Source organism: Pseudophryne corroboree, chromosome 4 (genome assembly GCF_028390025.1).
Source record: "Pseudophryne corroboree isolate aPseCor3 chromosome 4, aPseCor3.hap2, whole genome shotgun sequence".
Classification (NCBI taxonomy): domain Eukaryota; kingdom Metazoa; phylum Chordata; class Amphibia; order Anura; family Myobatrachidae; genus Pseudophryne; species Pseudophryne corroboree.
In genome coordinates, this window is record NC_086447.1 from 81572548 (window position 1) to 81590838 (window position 18291).

The 18291-nt window shown below is 48.8% G+C and overlaps 1 protein-coding gene across 2 annotated transcripts in view; it reads left to right on the forward strand.

Moving 5' to 3' along the window:
- LOC134908939 (cytochrome P450 2K1-like) overlaps positions 1–18291 on the forward strand; it is a 271207-nt gene that overhangs the window by 39464 nt on the left and 213452 nt on the right. Inside the window, exon 1 of one of the 2 annotated variants that reach the window (XM_063915202.1) lies at positions 9051–9087. The exons of the other annotated variant lie outside the window; for it this stretch is intronic. The gene's annotated coding sequence lies outside the window, so the exon portion shown is untranslated. Of the gene's footprint in view, positions 1–9050; positions 9088–18291 lie in introns of those variants that run through there. 2 annotated transcript variants of the gene reach the window in all.

Consider the following 18291-nt stretch of genomic DNA (forward strand, 5'->3'; position numbering starts at 1 on the left):
ACCGGGAGACAAGTGCTAGTGGAGTAACCTGAGCGCAGCTGATACTCCGGTTCGGGTCTTTTGCTGTGCAGTGGTTATAGGCTCTGTGCACGGCAGGGGATCCGGTGCTGGTTTTTGTGCTCACAGTCTGTGAGGTCTGAGTGGGGCGTGGACAGCACCTGCTTTATAAGGCCTCTTTTCAGGGTAAGCAGATGCTGCTGAATCTCTGTTGGTTAGTCAGTTCATGAAAGTTAGCCAGTACTGTGTAGCTTTGTATTTGTTTGTTGCTTACTGCAAATAGGCCTGGGGATTTGGTATTACACTCTGCCAATCCAGACCTAGCAGTAAGACTGGAGTCAGTCGTTTAGCTTGCTGGGGTTCTGTTATTACTCTGTGAACTTAGCAAGTTTGCGGCTGTATTCTAACACTTGCCTGTCTAATCCTGTCTCACTGTGCTAGGTGTCAGGGGTCAGTTTAGTGGCAGTAAGCTTAAACCTGTGCACTGCAAGTGAGAATCAGGATTGTGGAGGCTCTCCTTGTGTCTATCATTCCATCTCTGACCAAGGAGTTTACTGCCACACCCGTTGGTAACCCTTTAGGGTTTTGCTGTTGCCCTTAGCAACAGCATTTCGGGTTCTCTACGTATTAAAACACAACATCTTGCTTTTTACATCTGAGCAGTTCTAATACAAGGGAGATACCCAGTTCCTTAGCCTCTGGGCTTCTCTGTTCACTGTGTGTGTATTTTGTTACCCTATCACCTTCTGTGTACGTTATGTCATATTCCCCAGTTTGTCTGTGAGTCCATTTGTTTTGCATAACAGTTCAAACACCAGTACATTCCTGCAGACACTGGAGTGCATAACAGTTCTGACACTAGTACTTTCCTGCAGGCACTGGTGTGCATAACAGAGGGTGATGAGTGGAAGACCGCCTTTAACACCCGCGACGGACATTATGAGTACCTCGTCATGCCCTTCGGATTGAGCAATGCTCCAGCTGTCTTCCAGCATTTCGTCAATGAGATCTTCAGAGACATCTTATACCGCCATGTCGTGGTCTATTTAGATGATATCCTCATCTTTGCCAATAATTTAGAGGAACATCGTTTTTGGGTAAAAGAGGTTCTGTCCCGTCTCCGTGTCAATCATCTCTATTGCAAATTAGAGAAATGTGTCTTTGAAGTCAAATCCATTCCGTTTCTAGGTTACATTGTGTCCGGTTCCGGACTAGAGATGGATCCTGAGAAACTACAAGCAATCCAGAATTGGCCGATACCCTTAACCCTCAAAGGGGTCCAGAGGTTCTTAGGGTTCGCCAATTATTACAGAAAGTTTATACGAGACTTTTCCACCATTGTGGCGCCTATTACTGCATTAACTAAGAAGGGTGCTAACCCGTCCAAGTGGTCTGAAGAAGCTACGCAAGCTTTTCATCTCTTAAAACAACGGTTCATCTCTGCACCAGTTCTGAAACAACCCGACATCGACTCTCCTTTCATCTTAGAGGTGGATGCCTCCTCCGTTGGAGTAGGAGCGGTGTTATCTCAGAGGGCTAAAGATGGCCATTTATATCCTTGCAGTTTCTTCTCCCGGAAGTTCTCCCCAGCTGAGCGCAACTATGCCATTGGCGACCAGGAGTTGCTAGCCATCAAGCTCGCTCTAGAGGAGTGGAGATATCTGTTGGAGGGAGCTTCTCATTCAATTACCATACTTACCGACCACAAGAATCTTTTATATCTGAAAGGCGCACAATGTCTCAACCCTCGTCAGGCCAGATGGGCACTTTTCTTTTCCAGGTTCGACTTTAAACTCCAGTTCTGTCCGGGCTCTCAGAATCGCAAGGCCGATGCCCTTTCCCGCTCATGGGAGCAAGAAAATGAGTCAGAGTCTTCAGGCAAGCATCCTATTATAAATCCGTTGGCATTCTCCACGGTAGGGATGGACTCTACGCCCCCACCAGGGAAAATTTTTGTGAAGCCGATGCTAAGGAAGAAGCTCATGCATTGGGCCCATGCTTCCCGTTTTGCCGGACATACAGGTATCCAAAAAACCCTGGAGTTTATCTCTAGGTACTATTGGTGGCCAACTCTGAAAAAGGACGTCATGGAGATTATTGCATCTTGCCCAAAGTGTGCCCAACATAAGGTATCCCGCCAGTCGCCTGCGGGGCAACTGGTTCCACTATCCGTTCCCCGTCGACCATGGACCCATTTGTCGATGGATTTCATTACAGACTTACCCATGTGCAACAAGTTCAATACCATCTGGGTGGTAGTTGACCGGTTCACCAAGATGACACACTTCATTCCTCTCACCGGTCTTCCGTCAGCTTCCAAGTTGGCTCAAGTGTTCATACAAGAGATCTTCCGACTCCACGATCTTCCTGAAGAAATTATCTCAGATCGAGGAGTCCAATTCACAGCCAAATTCTGGCGAAGTTTATGTCAAGTCCTCCAAGTCAAGCTAAAGTTTTCCACGGCTTACCATCCTCAGACCAATGGTCATACTGAGAGGGTGAATCAGGACTTGGAGGCCTTCCTCCGCATCTATGTGTCTTCCTCTCAAGATGACTGGGTTCAATTACTTCCCTGGGCCGAGTTCTGTCATAACAACCAGTATCATTCCTCATCTTCTTCAACACCATTCTTCACTAACTTTGGATTCCACCCTAAAGTCCCTGAGTTCCAACCGCTTCCAGCAACTTCTGTTCCAGCAGTGGATATCACCTTGCATCAGTTTGCAAATAACTGGAAGAGTGTACGATCAGCTCTGCTCAAGGCATCGTTCAGGTACAAGAAGTTTGCGGATAAGAAGCGTAGAGCGGTTCCTGCTCTCAAGGTGGGTGATCGGGTATGGTTATCCACAAAGAATTTGAGGTTAAGAGTTCCCAGTATGAAGTTTGCACCTCGCTACATCGGTCCTTTTAAAATTGAACAAGTCATCAATCCTGTTGCTTACAGACTTCAGTTACTTCCCTTCTTAAAAATACCCAGGACATTCCATGTTTCCCTGTTGAAACCGCTGATCCTGAATCGGTTTCATTCCTCACTTCCTCCAACTCCGAAAGTCCAAACTCAACGAGGCGTTGAGTATGAAGTGGCCAAGATCCTGGACTCACGTCACCGTTACGGTCAACTAGAGTATCTTATTGACTGGAAGGTTTATGGCCCTGAGGAACGCTCATGGACCAATGCTTCTGATGTCCATGCTCCTGCCATGGTCCGGAGATTCCATTCCAAGTTTCCTCAAAAGCCAAAGAAGTGTCCTGGGGCCACTCCTAAAGGGGGGGGGGGGGGGGGGGTGCTGTCGCGATCCGGGTATCTGGACGCCATTACTTACCCTTCAGATGCCTCCTAAGGCTGGCTCATCGTTCCAGGACCGGATCCCATCTGTTATACTGATGTCCACATTCCTGCCTCCTCTCCTGTCACTCTGAGACGCGGTCACCGCAACGCCTGTTACATCCGGAATGGCGTCTCCTGCGGCCTCCGCCGCTGTTCCTAAGTTTCTACATGCAGAATGTCAGAGTGGTGATTACGTCAGCCGCGGCCTCCGCTGTGCCCGCGTGGTTAAATGTGCACTTATCAGTCTGGCGTCTCCTGTCTCCTGTGGCCGGCGCCGCCATTACTGTTTTAATTCCCACATGGATTACAAACCAAACTTCCCTCCAAGTGTCTGCATGGGCGCAGCCATCTTGGATTCTGTCATCTGTTCATTTCCACCAATCTGCTCTCTGCATTGTTAATCTGCATAATTGCCTAGCCAATGCCTTCCTTGCTGCAGGTATAAGTATGTTGTGCCTGAGCAAGGAAGGCGTCAGTGCTTTGGTTGTCAAACCTAGTTCCAGTTTGTCTCTCTCCTGTGGTTGTTTTCCAGGTTCCAGCTCCTATCTCCACACTTCCACTAAAGAGACCCGCACCAGCATTCCACCTGCGGTGTTGCCTGACTCTCCTATCCATTTGGATTCATCTGCTTCCAGCTACAGATCCACCTGCTTTCAGCATCCAGCTTCCAGCAGAGGTCAGCTCTTCTTAAAGTGCCGGTACCCTTTTCTGCAGATTATCATTTATCACCGGCATTATTATTTCACCGCTCTCAATCTCCAAACATCATTCCATATTTCATCGCTCTCAAGCTACATTTTATTATTTAACTGGTTCCAGCCAGTATTCACTCCGTGTCAACATCAGTCTTGTTTCAGCCAGTATCCACAGCAGCCGTTTTACCCACAGCAGCCCAGCTTTTCCTGGAACACCAGCTGGTACGATCCTGGGCTATTTCCATTGCTACAGTCGGGCCTGGTAAGGACTTTCCACCTAGAAGATTATTATAACTATCTCAAACTACCAGATCCCTGTGGTCCTTGCCACCCTGTAGTACCCAGGAACTGTATTATTTCCCTGCTGACTTTTATGTTTTCTTATTTGCTGCTGTGTTACGGAGTTTGTCATAATAAACATCATTGACTTTTATCCTGGTTGTCGTGGTCACGCCTTCGGGCAGTTATTCTACATGTTACTTACATGTCTAGGGGTCTGATACAACCTCCCAGGTTCCGTTACATCTCAGCCCCTACAACTGAGGCTGCCTCCCGTCAGCTCAGGCCCTAAGTTGTGACACTGACCTTCCCAACACTGGACGGGAAGAGCTTGCGCCTTCCACCATTTGCACGCCCCCTGCAAGTGCTGGAAGGAGCACCCGCAGTCCAGTTCCTGATAGTCAAATTGAAGATGTCAATGTTGAAGTACACCAGGATGAGGATATGGGTGTTGCTGGCGCTGGGGAGTAAATTGACAAGGAGGATTCTGATGGTGAGGTGGTTTAAGTCAGGCACCCGGGGAGACACCTGTTGTCCGTGGGACGAATATGGCCATTGACATGCCTGGTCAAAATACAAAAAAAATCAGCTCTTCGGTGTGGAATTATTTCAACACAAATGCGGACAACAGGTGTCAAGCCGTGTGTTGCCTTTGTCAAGCTGTAATAAGTAGGGGTAAGGACGTTAACCACCTCGGAACATCCTCCCTTATACGTCACCTGCAGCGCATTCATCATAAGTCAGTGACAAGTTCAAAAACTTTGGGCGACAGCGGAAGCAGTCCACTGACCAGTAAATCCCTTCCTCTTGTAACCAAGCTCCCACCAAGCAAACCACACCACCAACTCCCTCAGTGTCAATTTCCTCCTTACCCAGGAAAGCCAATAGTCCTGCAGGCCATGTCACTGGCAAGTCTGATGAGTCCTCTCCTGCCAGGGATTCCTCCGATGCATCCTTGAGTGTAACGCCTACTGCTGCTGGCGCTGCTGTTGTTGCTGCTGGGAGTCGATCAGCATCCCAGAGGGGAAGTCGGAAGACCACTTGTACTACTTCCAGTAAGCAATTGACTGTCCAACAGTCCTTTGCGAGGAAGATGAAATATCACAGCAGTCATCCTGCTGCAAAGCGGATAACTGAGGCCTTGGCAGCCTGGGCGGTGAGAAACGTGGTTCTGGTATCCATCGTTACTTCAGAGCCAACTATAGACTTGATTGAGGTACTGTGTCCCCGGTACCAAATACCATCTAGGTTCCATTTCTCTAGGCAGGCGATACCAAAAATGAAAAAGAGTCACCAGTGTCCTAAAAAATGCAGTTGTACCCAATGTCCACTTAACCACGGACATGTGGACAAGTGGAGCAGGGCAGACTCAGGACTACATGACTGTGACAGCCCACTGGGTAGATGTATTGCCTCCCACTGCAAGAACAGCAGCGGCGGCACCAGTAGCAGCATCTCGCAAACACCAACTCGTTCCTAGGCAGACTACGCTTTTTATCACCGCTTTCCAGAATACGTACACAGCTGAAAACCTCTTACGGCAACTGAGGAAGATCATCGCAGAATGGCTTACCCCAATTGGACTCTCCTGGGGATTTGTGGCATCGGACAACGCCAGCAATATTGTGCGTGCATTACATCTGGGCAAATTCCAGCACGTCCCATGTTTTGCACATACCTTGAATCTGGTGTTGCAGAATTATTTAAAAAATGACAGGTGCGTGCAAGAGATGCTGTCGGTGGCCAGAAGAATTGCGGGCCACTTTCGGCGTACAGGCACAGCGTACAGAAGACTGGAGCACCACCAAAAACGCCTGAACCTGCCCTGCCATCATCTGAAGCAAGAGGTGGTGACGAGGTGGAATTCAACCCTTGATATGCTTCAGAGGATGGAGGAGCAGCAAAAGCCCATTCAAGCCTATACATCTGCCCATGATATAGGCAAAGGAGGTGGAATGCACCTGTCTCAAGCGCAGTGGAGAATGATTTCAACGTTGTGCAAGGTTCTGCAACCTTTTGAACTTGCCACACGTGAAGTCAGTTCAGACACTGCCAGCCTGAGTCAGGTCATTCCCCATATCAGGCTTTTGCAGAAGAAGCTGGAGACATTGAAGGAGGAGCTAAAACAGAGCGATTCCGCTAGGCATGTGGGACTTGTGGATGGAGCCCTTCATTCGCTTAACCAGGATTCACGGGTGGTCAATCTGTTGAAATCAGAGCACTACATTTTGGCCACCGTGCTCGATCCTAGATTTAAAACCTACGTTGGATCTCTCTTTCCGGCAGACACAAGTCTGCAGGGGTTCAAAGAACTGCTGGTGAGAAAATTGTCAAGTCAAGCGGAACGCGACCTGTCAACATCTCCTCCTTCACATTCTCCCGCAACTGGGGGTGCGAGGAAAAGGCTACGAATTCCGAGCCCACCAGCTGGCGGTGATGCAGGGCAGTCTGGAGCGACTGCTGATGCTGACATCTGGTCCGGACTGAAGGACCTGCCAACGATTACTGACATGTCGTCTACTGTCACTGCATATGATTCTCTCACCATTGAAAGAATGGTGGAGGATTATATGAGTGACCGCATCCAAGTAGGCACGTCAGACAGTCCGTACGTATACTGGCAGGAAAAAGAGGCAATTTGGAGGCCCTTGCAGAAACTGGCTTTATTCTACCTAAGTTGCCCTCCCTCCAGTGTGTACTCCGAAAGAGTGTTTAGTGCCGCCGCTCACCTTGTCAGCAATCGGCCTACGAGGTTACTTCCAGAAAATGTGGAGAAGATGATGTTCATTAAAATGAATTATAATCAATTCCTCCGTGGAGACATTCACCAGCAGCAATTGCCTCCAGAAAGTACACGGGGACCTGAGATGGTGGATTCCAGTGGGGACGAATTAATAATCTGTGAGGAGGGGGATGTACACAGTGAAAGGGGTGATGAATCGGACGATGATGATGAGGTGAGTAAAGGGTAAATAAAGTGTATGATTGCGCTTACACTGTACAAGGATGTAACAATCTGGGTGTGAGGCTCTCATGGATTTCAAATGAAGATGAACAATGAACCAGAGAGGAAAACCTTTCAATGATAGAAAAAAACAACACAATAGTGCAAGTATGCCAAAATAAAGTGCAGTTCCCTTTAATGGTCAGTATATCAAACTCACAAACGTAGGTTTTTTGAAAGCATGTCAGAATGTGATGATTCACAGTTATGGATAATGGATGAATCGTTCTTCTTCCTTATGATAGGATGGGAAGAGCTGGAAGATAATAAAAAGTGCAATAGTGCAAAAACCTTGGCCCTCATTCCGAGTTGATCGGTCGCAAGGCGAATTTAGCAGAGTTACACACGCTAAGCCTACGCCTACTGGGAGTGTATCTTAGCTTCTTAAAATTGCGACCGATGTATTCGCAATATTGCGATCACAAACTACTTAGCAGTTTCTGAGTAACTTCAACCTTACTCTGCCTGTGCGATCAGTTCAGTGCTTGTCGTTCCTGGTTTGACGTCACAAACACACCCAGCGTTCGCCCAGACACTCCCCCGTTTCTCCGGCCACTCCTGCGTTTTTTCCGGAAACGGTAGCGTTTTCAGCCACACGCCCCTAAAACGCCATGTTTCTGCCCAGTAACACCCATTTCCTGTCAATCACACTACGAACGCCGGAGCGAAGAAAAAGCCGTGAGTAAAAATCCTTTCTTCATTGTAAAATTACTTGGCGCAGTCGCAGTGCGAACATTGCGCATGCGTACTAAGCGGATTTTCACTGCGATGCGATGAAAAAGAACGAGCGAACGACTCGGAATGAGGGCCCTTATGTGCAAAATAGCAATTTTAATTAGCACCAAGATGCACTCACAAACATAGAATAAAACAGAGCTTGTAATAAAAGGCTGGTAGATGGAGTCTATACTTATCGAGAGATAAGTCTCATGGAGGTCCCACAGAGTTCTGGATGCTCGAGGGGGTTCTCAAAGAAGCTCCAGGTCCAGAATGTCCGGGTATAGCCACAGCTGCTTAATGCATTTCGAACCAACGGGTTCTTCCTCAGAAGCGTTAAGGTTGAGGTTAATAATACTGTAGGATCAAAATTACCCCCAAATTCTGTGATTTTAGTTGTTTTTATGCTTTTTTCCAAAATCATCCAGATCCAAAACCAAAACACGAAAGGGTGGTTTTGGCAAAACCAACCAAAAACCAAAACACGAGCGGGGGATTAGAACCAAAACCAAAACACAAAACACGAAAAGTGCCGGCTTTTTAGGGGACTTTTCAGTTTGTTTTATTTAGTATTGAATAGATTGATCACCTGTGTGGTTAATGGGCATATTCTGTCACCCCACCCATATTGTGTTTCTGGACCCTCTGTTTTTTTATCTGTATAGATGACAGTATGGCAGCAGTCACTGCAGAGTGAGGGCTGCCACCTTGTATCACATGCAGTAAGGTGTAATCAGCCAGTTCTCCTATGATTCAGGACAAGCCTCAGGGGTGACAAGATTCGCCAACACAGCTGACAGCCACGGCATCATATGAGCACGCTGTAGGATCAGCTGCGCTCTGTCAGTTTGTTTTACTTGTGTTTGCTTAATGCTTTGGCGTCCTTTCAGGCAATATATAAACAGCACTGTCTACACAGACCCCTGAAGAAAGCTGCCAGAGGGTAGTTGAAACAACTGTCTGGCACTTGCCGTGATACTGTGATCCCTGCAGTTCATGCACTAAATCTTTCTACATACTTATGCTTACAGGTGAGTGCTGGTCACTGCTTTGTCCGGATAGAGGAGGTAAGTGTTACTGTATACAGCTTGGGATGTAACTAGGTGAGTGGAAAGCATGTATGATTTTTCAATTTAATGGTGTGGTAACATATTGTACCTCAGGAACCGCAGATGATGGTGTGGTCACATACTGTACCTCAGGCACCGCAGATGATGGTGTGGTAACATATTGTACCTCAGGCACAGCAGATGATGGTGTGGTCACATACTGTTCCTCAGGTACCGCAGATGATGGTGTGGTCACATACTGTACCTCAGGCACAGCAGATGTGTGGTGTGGTCACATACTGTACCTCAGGCACCGCAGATGATGGTGTTTACATATTGTACCTCAGGCACCGCAGATGATGGTGTGGTCACATACTGTACCTCAGGCACCGCAGATGATGGTGTGGTAACATATTGTACCTCAGGCACAGCAGATGATGGTGTGGTCACATACTGTACCTCAGGCACCGCAGATGATGGTGTGGTAACATATTGTACCTCAGGCACAGCAGATGATGGTGTGGTAACATATTGTACCTCAGGCACAGCAGATGATGGTGTGGTCACATACTGTACCTCAGGCACCGCAGATGATGGTGTTTACATATTGTACCTCAGGCACCGCAGATGATGGTGTGGTCACATACTGTACCTCAGGCACCGCAGATGATGGTGTGGTCACATACTGTACCTCAGGCACCGCAGATGATGGTGTTTACATATTGTACCTCAGGCACCACAGATGATGGTGTGGTCACATACTGTACCTCAGGCACAGCAGATGATGGTGTGGTCACATACTGTACCTCAGGCACCGCAGATGATGGTGTTTATATACTGTACCTCAGGCACAGCAGATGATGGTGTGGTCACATATTGTACCTCAGGCACCGCAGATGATGGTGTTTACATACTGTACCTCAGGCACCACAGATGATGGTGTGGTCACATACTGTACCTCAGGCACCGCAGATGATGGTGTGGTCACATACTGTACCTCAGGCACCGCAGATGATGGTGTGGTCACATATTGTACCTCAGGCACAGCAGATGATGGTGTGGTCACATACTGTACCTCAGGCACCGCAGATGATGGTGTGGTCACATACTGTACCTCAGGCACCGCAGATGACGGTGTGGTCACATACTGTACCTCAGGCACCGCAGATGACGGTGTGGTCACATACTGTACCTCAGGCACCGCAGATGACTTTGTGGTCACATACTGTACCTCAGGCACCGCAGATGACGGTGTGGTCACATACTGTACCTCAGGCACCGCAGATGACGGTGTGGTCACATACTGTACCTCAGGCACAGCAGATGATGGTGTGGTCACATACTGTACCTCAGGCACAGCAGATGATGGTGTGGTCACATACTGTACCTCAGGCACCGCAGATGATGGTGTGGTCACATACTGTACCTCAGGCACCGCAGATGACGGTGTGGTCACATATTGTACCTCAGGCACAGCAGATGATGGTGTGGTCACATATTGTACCTCAGGCACCGCAGATGATGGTGTGGTCACATACTGTACCTCAGGCACCGCAGATGATGGTGTGGTCACATACTGTACCTCAGGCACCGCAGATGATGGTGTGGTCACATACTGTACCTCAGGCACCGCAGATGATGGTGTGGTCACATACTGTACCTCAGGCACCGCAGATGGTAGAGTGCCGTGAATTAAAGCCTATTGTTTATATAACATTTTGTGGTCACACTTTCTCTCCCCATTTTTTGATATGGAAGTTAATTCTTGTCAGCTAATTCTGCAGGTGCTACAGTAACTGATATGCATTCTACTGTAGCTCTTTAAACCAATGAGCGAGCAGACCTAAACCCATGACAAAAAAGAGCAGTTTGTATATAAAATCTGTGCGATGCCTGTTGCATTGTCAGTGTGGGGACTGGCCAGAAGGGGAGACTTTGCTGTGGTTGGTCAGCATAAAATATTATGGCAATATTTTGGAACCAACAATCCCTGAATTTAAATGAAAACAATTAATGAATTCACATTTTAAATTTTTAGCAATACAAGTTATGCCTCCACTGAAAACTCTTCCTTTTCATCCAGTTAGACAGTACTGCCCTAAGCAGGTATGGGATCAGTATGATTTACCTAAAATCAAAATCCTGACGGTCAAAATACCGACATGGTCAAAATACTGACATTTAAAATGTCAACATGGTCAAAATACTGACATTTAAAATGTCGACAGGTAAAACAAAACTGGTGTGTATGTCGACATGGACACCGTATAAGTGTACCGTGTCCCCTCGCATGGCTCGCTGCGCTCGTCACACTATTATATTTCCCCTCCACATCCACTGGGATGGTAAAATGTGAACAAGTTGGTTTCAATGAAAAAATCATGAAAATCTCATGTCGATTTTTTGACCTGTCGACATTTTAATGTGGGTATTTTGACCATGTTTGTATTTCTCTTACGTCCTAGAGGATGCTGGGGTCCATATTAGTACCATGGAGTATAAACCGGTCCACCAGGAGCCATGGGCACTTTAAGACTTTGATAGTGTTGGCTGGCTCCTCCCTCTATGCCCCTCCTAACAGACTCAGTTTAGAAAATGTGCCCGGAGGAGCTGGTCACAGCTAGGGGAGCTCCTACAGCTTTTCTGGTTTTATTGTCTTTTTAAGATGTTAGGCACAAGGAGGCTGCTGGCCAGAGCCGGCCATAGGCATAGGCAAACTAGGCAATTGCCTAGGGCATTTGATATGCCTAGGGGCATCAGCAGCTTCTGTTGATTAAAATGATATGCGGCATGCCTATATTCTGTGTGTAGCATTTCATATGCAGATACAGCCACAGTCGCAGACAGTATATAGGCATGCTGCATATCATTTTAATCAGCAGAAGCTGCTTGTGCATTCTAGCCACATAGCAATGCATATAAGATGCATTTTCATACAAAAGGTGCCCAACGTTAGCATTGAGGCAAGATTTATGAGGACACATCTGTATCAAAGCAGAGGCAGAGGTCACAGTGTCAGTGGCAGTGTGAGTGCTGTGTGCAGGTGGGTTGGTTGTGCAGTAGTGTTCAGAATATGTGTAATGAGCATTATATGTGTCATGTAAAAATGCATTAATAATGTGCAACATATGTATAAGGGGGATGCGGTCAACATCCCGCTGGACGGGATCTCGGCGGTCGAAATACAGACGCCGGAATCCCGACCGGCACAATCCCGACATATTCTCCCTCCGTGGGTGTCCACGACACCCATAGAGGGAGGATATAATAGTGTGCCGAGCGTGGCGAGCGAAGCGAGCCCGCAAGGGGCTGCGTTCCGCTCGCCACCCCTGTCGGAATTGTGTGGTCGGGATTCCGGCGTCGGTATTTCGACCGCCGGGATCCCGTCCAGCGGGATTACGTACTGATCCCTTGTAAGGGGCACTATGTGTGTCATTATGTGTATAAGGGCATTAATAATGTGCGGCATATGTGTAAGAGACATTATGTGTAAAAGGGCATTAATAAAGGTTGTCATAATGTGTAAGGCGCATTATGTTTATAAAGACATTAATAATGTGTCTCATACTGTATGTGTAAGGGGCATTACTCTGTGGCATTATGTGTATAAGGTGCTCTACTATGTGGCGTTGCGTATAGAAAGGGCACTACTGTGTCGTCTAATGTGAATAAAGAGCAATAGGGTGTGCTGTCTGGTGAATAAGGAGCAATTCAGTGTGATGTAATGTGAATAAGGGGCTCTACTGTGAGGAGTAACGTTTATAAGGTAAAGTGATATTACTGTGGGATGTAATATGAATTATGGACACTATCGCATGATCAAATGTGAATAAAGTTGCAGTACTGTGTGGCATAATTGGAATTGGGGTTACTATTGTGTGGCCATGATCCTTGCCAGCAAAAACACACCCCTTTTTGGGCTGAGCGCCAAATGTGTGAACTGTTCCTATTTAAAATATAGGGGGTACAAACACCAAAATAAGGACTGCTATGGGTGAGGGGTGATGGTGCTGGGAAAGAGGTGCAAGGTCAGAGGCGGAACCAGTGGTGGTGCTAGGGGCACCAGCAAAAACCTTGCCTAGGGCATCATATTGGTTAGGGCCGGCTCTGCTGCTGGCAACAGCCTCCCTACTTCGTGGGACTTAGGGGGGGGGGGGGGGAAGTAGTGTCCAACCCTCAGAGGTTAATGGCCACTATCTCCGCTGACAGGCCATTAAGCTCCTGAGGGTGATGATTATTAGCCCCCGAGGCGACTGCTCACTCCCACAGCTTGCCGCCACCCCGTAACAGAGCCAGAAGATCGCGGTGGTGAGTGTGACACTGGTGACCTGACAAGCGGGGAGCCAATGTGATAGGTGGCAACAAGGTGGGAGAGCAGTACTGACACTGCACTCTGGAAGGCTCAGCGGTACATCAGGTATGGCGCTGTGAGGGACGCCCTGGGCCAGCGCAAATACCCTCAAAACTTGTCATTTCTACTATCAGGGGCATTAGTTCTGCTGCTAGTTTATAATACCTCAGGCCAGTATAATCCAGTAAAGTGCGGGAAGACGCGCCATGGTTGGGGTCGGAGCTACTCCCCAGAGCGGACCCAGCAGCTCACCAGCGCCATTTTCTTCCTGCAGTTCATCACTGAGAGACGCTGACAGGGAGCGCTGAACCTCCACACGACTCCAGCTATCCTGTGCGGTACCAGGGGGTTGTAGAAGGGGGGGGGGGGGGGGGGGGAGACTGTATTTTACTGTGTAATCTATTAAGGGGACACAGTCAGTGTCAGGCAGTTGCTCTGTCACTGTATACTGGGGCGCTGTGTGTGCTGGCTCCAATCTCTGTGTTTCTCTGAAGGTACTTGGGGGAAACTGTGTGTGACATTTTCCTGTGTTTGTGTGCAAATTCTCACATAACCATGTCCAGGGACTCTGTGTCTTGTGCGGCAGAATATGTATCTACTCCTGAGGAATCCATTCCATGTACTCAGGAATGTAATAATAAGATTTTAAATCTACCGGTAAATCTTTTTCTCCTAGTCCGTAGAGGATGCTGGGGACTCCGTAAGGACCATGGGGGTATAGACGGGCTCCGCAGGAGACATGGACACTCTAAGACTTTAGATGGGTATGAACTGGCTCCTCCCTCTATGCCCCTCCTCCAGACCTCAGTTATAGAACTGTGCCCAGAGGAGACGGACAGTACGAGGAAAGGACTTTTGTTAATCTAAGTGCGAGATACATACCAGCACACACCATACACACTGTGCAACATGGTATATACTAAACCACTTAACAGCATGAACAAAACAGCATCAGCCAGAGACTGATCACAACTGTAACATAACTCTTATGTAAGCAACAACTATATACAAGCCTTGCAGAAATTGTCCGCACTGGGACGGGCGCCCAGCATCCTCTACGGACTAGGAGAAAAAGATTTACCGGTAGGTTTAAAATCTTATTTTCTCTTACGTCCTAGAGGATGCTGGGGACTCCGTAAGGACCATGGGGTTTACACCAAAGCTCCAGACCGGGCCATCAGCCAGGGTATCAAACATGTAGAATTTTGCAAAAGTGTTTGAACTCGACCAAGTAGCTGCTCGGCAGGGCTGTTTCTAGACAATTTGGCTCCCAGTGCGAGATTTCAAAATGCCCCCCCCCCCCCTATAAAAACAAATAGCGTGCCCCCGCATATAGCTCTAAAAAGAAAAAGCATGCGCGCGCGCTCCCAACAAGGGTGTGTGGCCTGATTAAAATAGGCGTGGTCTCATTAAAGTGGGCGTGGCCTCATCTGATATCATCACGCCCACCACAGGAGAAAAAAATTTAAAATAAAAAAGTCCCCATTTTACACATTACAGCAGACAAGTGTGCCCATTTTACACAGCGCGGCAGGCAGGTATCCCCATTTTACACAGTGCGACAGGCAGGTATCCCCATTTTACACAGCGCGGCAGGCACGTGCCCCCATTTTACACAGCATGGCAGGCAGGTATCCCCATTTTACAAAGCGCGGCAGGCAGGTATCCCCATTTTACACAGTGCGACAGGCAGGTATCCCCATTTTACACAGCGCGGCAGGCACGTGCCCCCATTTTACACAGCATGGCAGGCAGGTATCCCCATTTTACAAAGCGCGGCAGGCAGGTATCCCCATTTTACACAGTGCGACAGGCAGGTATCCCCATTTTACACAGCGCGGCAGGCACGTGCCCCCATTTTACACAGCATGGCAGGCAGGTATCCCCCATTTTGCAAAGCGCGGCAGGCAGGTATCCCCATTTTACACAGTGCGACAGGCAGGTATCTCCATTTTACACAGCGCGGCAGGCACGTGCCCCCATTTTACACAGTACGCAGGCAGGGGCCCCCATTTTACAAGTGCGGCAGGCAGGTATCCCCATTTTACACAGTGCGGCAGGCAGGTATCCCCATTTTACACAGTGCGGCAGTCAGGTATCCCCATTTTACACAGTGCGGCAGGCAGGTGCCCCCATTTTACACAGTGCGGCAGGCAGGTATCCCCATTTTACAGAGTGCGGCAGGCAGGTATCCCTATTTTACACAGCGCGGCAGGCACGTGCCCCCATTTTACTCAGTACGGCAGGCAGGTGTCCCCATTTTACACAGTGCGGCAGGCAGATATCCCCATTTTACACGGTGCGGCAGGCAGATATCCCCATTTTACACGGTACGCAGGCAGGTGCCCCCATTTTACACAGTGCGACAGGCAGATATCCCCATTTTACACAGTACGCAGGCAGGTGCTCCCATTTTACACAGTGCGGCAGGCAGGTATCCCCATTTTACCCAGTGCGGCAGGCAGGTATCCCCATTTTACACAGTGCGGCAGGCAGGTATCCCCATTTTATACAGTGCGGCAGGCAGGTGTCTAAAGGGGGTGGAAGGAAGGGGGAGAGAGAGATAGAGACAATACTTACATCTTCCCGCTCCTCGGGTCCCGCCGCCTCACGTCCCTCGCGCCCGCCGCCTCCTCCTTCCAGGCTTATCTCCTCCTCCCTCTCCCCGAGCGCTATTTCTCGGGGGCGGGGCTTCACGGAATGACGCTTTTGTGTCGTGACGTCACGATGCAAACGCGTCATTCCGCGAAACTCCGCCCGCCGAGCAGGAGCGCTCCGCTCGGGGAGAGGGAGGAGAGGGGATAAGGACACACAAAGTGCCACAGCGGGCGCCCTGTGCGGTTGCACGGCTCGCCCGCCGCCAGAAACGGCACTGCTGCTCGGCAAAGCTGCAATGCCGAGACGCCTCGGGCAGCCGCCCAAGAAGTGCCCACCTTCCTAGTGGAATGGGCCTTTACCGAATTTGGTAACGGCAATCCAGCCGTAGAATGAGCCTGCTGAATCGTGTTACAGATCCAGCGAGCAATAGTCTGCTTAGAAGCAGGAGCGCCAACCTTGTTGACTGCATACAGGACAAACAGTGCCTCTGTTTTCCTAACCCGAGCCGTCCTGGCTACATAGATTTTTAAGGCCCTGACTACATCAAGGGACTTGGAATCCTCCAAGTCACCCGTAGCCACAGGCACCACATCAGGTTGGTTCATATGAAACGACGAAACCACTTTAGGCAGAAATTGAGGACTAGTCCTCAACTCTGCTCGATCCACATGGAAAATCAGATAGGGGTTCCTGTGAGACAAAGCCGCCAATTCAGACACCCGCCTCGCAGATGCCAAGGACAACAACATGACCACTTTCCAAGAGAGAAATTTTAATTCAACTGTTTGAAGAGGTTCAAACCAGTGTGATTTAAGGAACTGTAACACCACGTTATGGTCCCACGGTGCCACTGGGGGTACAAAAGGAGGTTGGATGTGCAGCACTCCCTTTACAAAAGTCTGGACTTCTGGGAGAGAAGCCAATTCCTTCTGAAAGAATATAGATAAGGCCGAAATCTGCACCTTAATGGAGCCTAACTTTAGGCCCATATCCACTCCTGTCTGTAGAAAATGGAGAAAACGACCCAGCTGAAAATCTTCCTTAGGAGCATTCTTGGCTTTACACCAAGATACATATTTCTTCCAGATACAGTGATAGTGCTTCGTCGTTACCTCCTTCCTAGCTTTGATTAGAGTAGGGATGACTTCCCCCGGAATACCTTTCCTAGCTAGGGTTTGGTGTTCAACCGCCATGCCGTCAAACGTAACCGTGGTAAGTCTTGGAACACACAGGGCCTCTGTTGCAACAGGTCCTCCCTGGGAGGAAGAGGCCACGGATCTTCTGTGATCATTTCCTGAAGATCTGAATACCAGGCCCTTCGAGGCCAATCTGGAACCATGAGTATTGTCTGCACTCTTGTTCGTCTTATGATTCTCAATATTTTTGAGATAAGTGGAAGTGGAGGGAACACATAGACCGACTGAAACACCTACGGTGTCACCAGGGCGTCCACCGCCACTGCCTGAGGGTCCCTCGACCTGGAACAATACGTCTGAAGCTTTCTGTTGAGGCGTGACGCCACCATGTCTATTTGAGGAAGTCCCCAACGACTTGTTACCTCTGCAAAGACCTCTTGATGAAGTCCCCACTCTCCTGGATGGAGATCGTGCCTGCTGAGGAAGTCTGCTTCCCAGTTGCCTACTCCCGGAATGAAGACCGCTGACAGAGTGCTTACATGATTTTCCGCCCAGCGAAGAATCCTGGTGGCTTCTGCCATTGCTGCTCTGCTTCTTGTCTCACCCTGGCGGTTTACATGCGCCACGACTGTGGCGTTGTCTGACTGGATCAGAAGAGCGGGTAGGTTGCAAAGAAGATTCTCCGCCTGTTGCAGGCCGTTGTATATGGCCCTTAATTCCAGCACATTGATGTGTGCCTCCTGGCTTGACCATATTCTCTGAAAATTTCTTCCTTGTGTGACTGCTCCCCATCCTCAAAGGCTCGCGTCCGTGGTCACAAAAACCCAATCTTGAATGCCGAACCTGTGACCCTCTAGAAGGTGAGCACTCTGGAGCCACCACAGGAGAGAGACCCTGGCTCTGGGGGACAGGCTTATCCTCCTATGCATCTGTAGATGGGAGCCTGACCACTTGTCCAGAAGGTCCCACTGAAAAGTTCTTGCATGGAACCTGCCGAACGGAATGGCCTCATAGGCGACCACCATCTTTCCCAATACTCGAGTGCATTGATGAACTGACACTCTTTTTGGTTTCAGCAGGTCCTTGACCATGTTCTGGAGTTCCTGGGCTTTTTCCATTGGGAGAAAAACCCTCTTT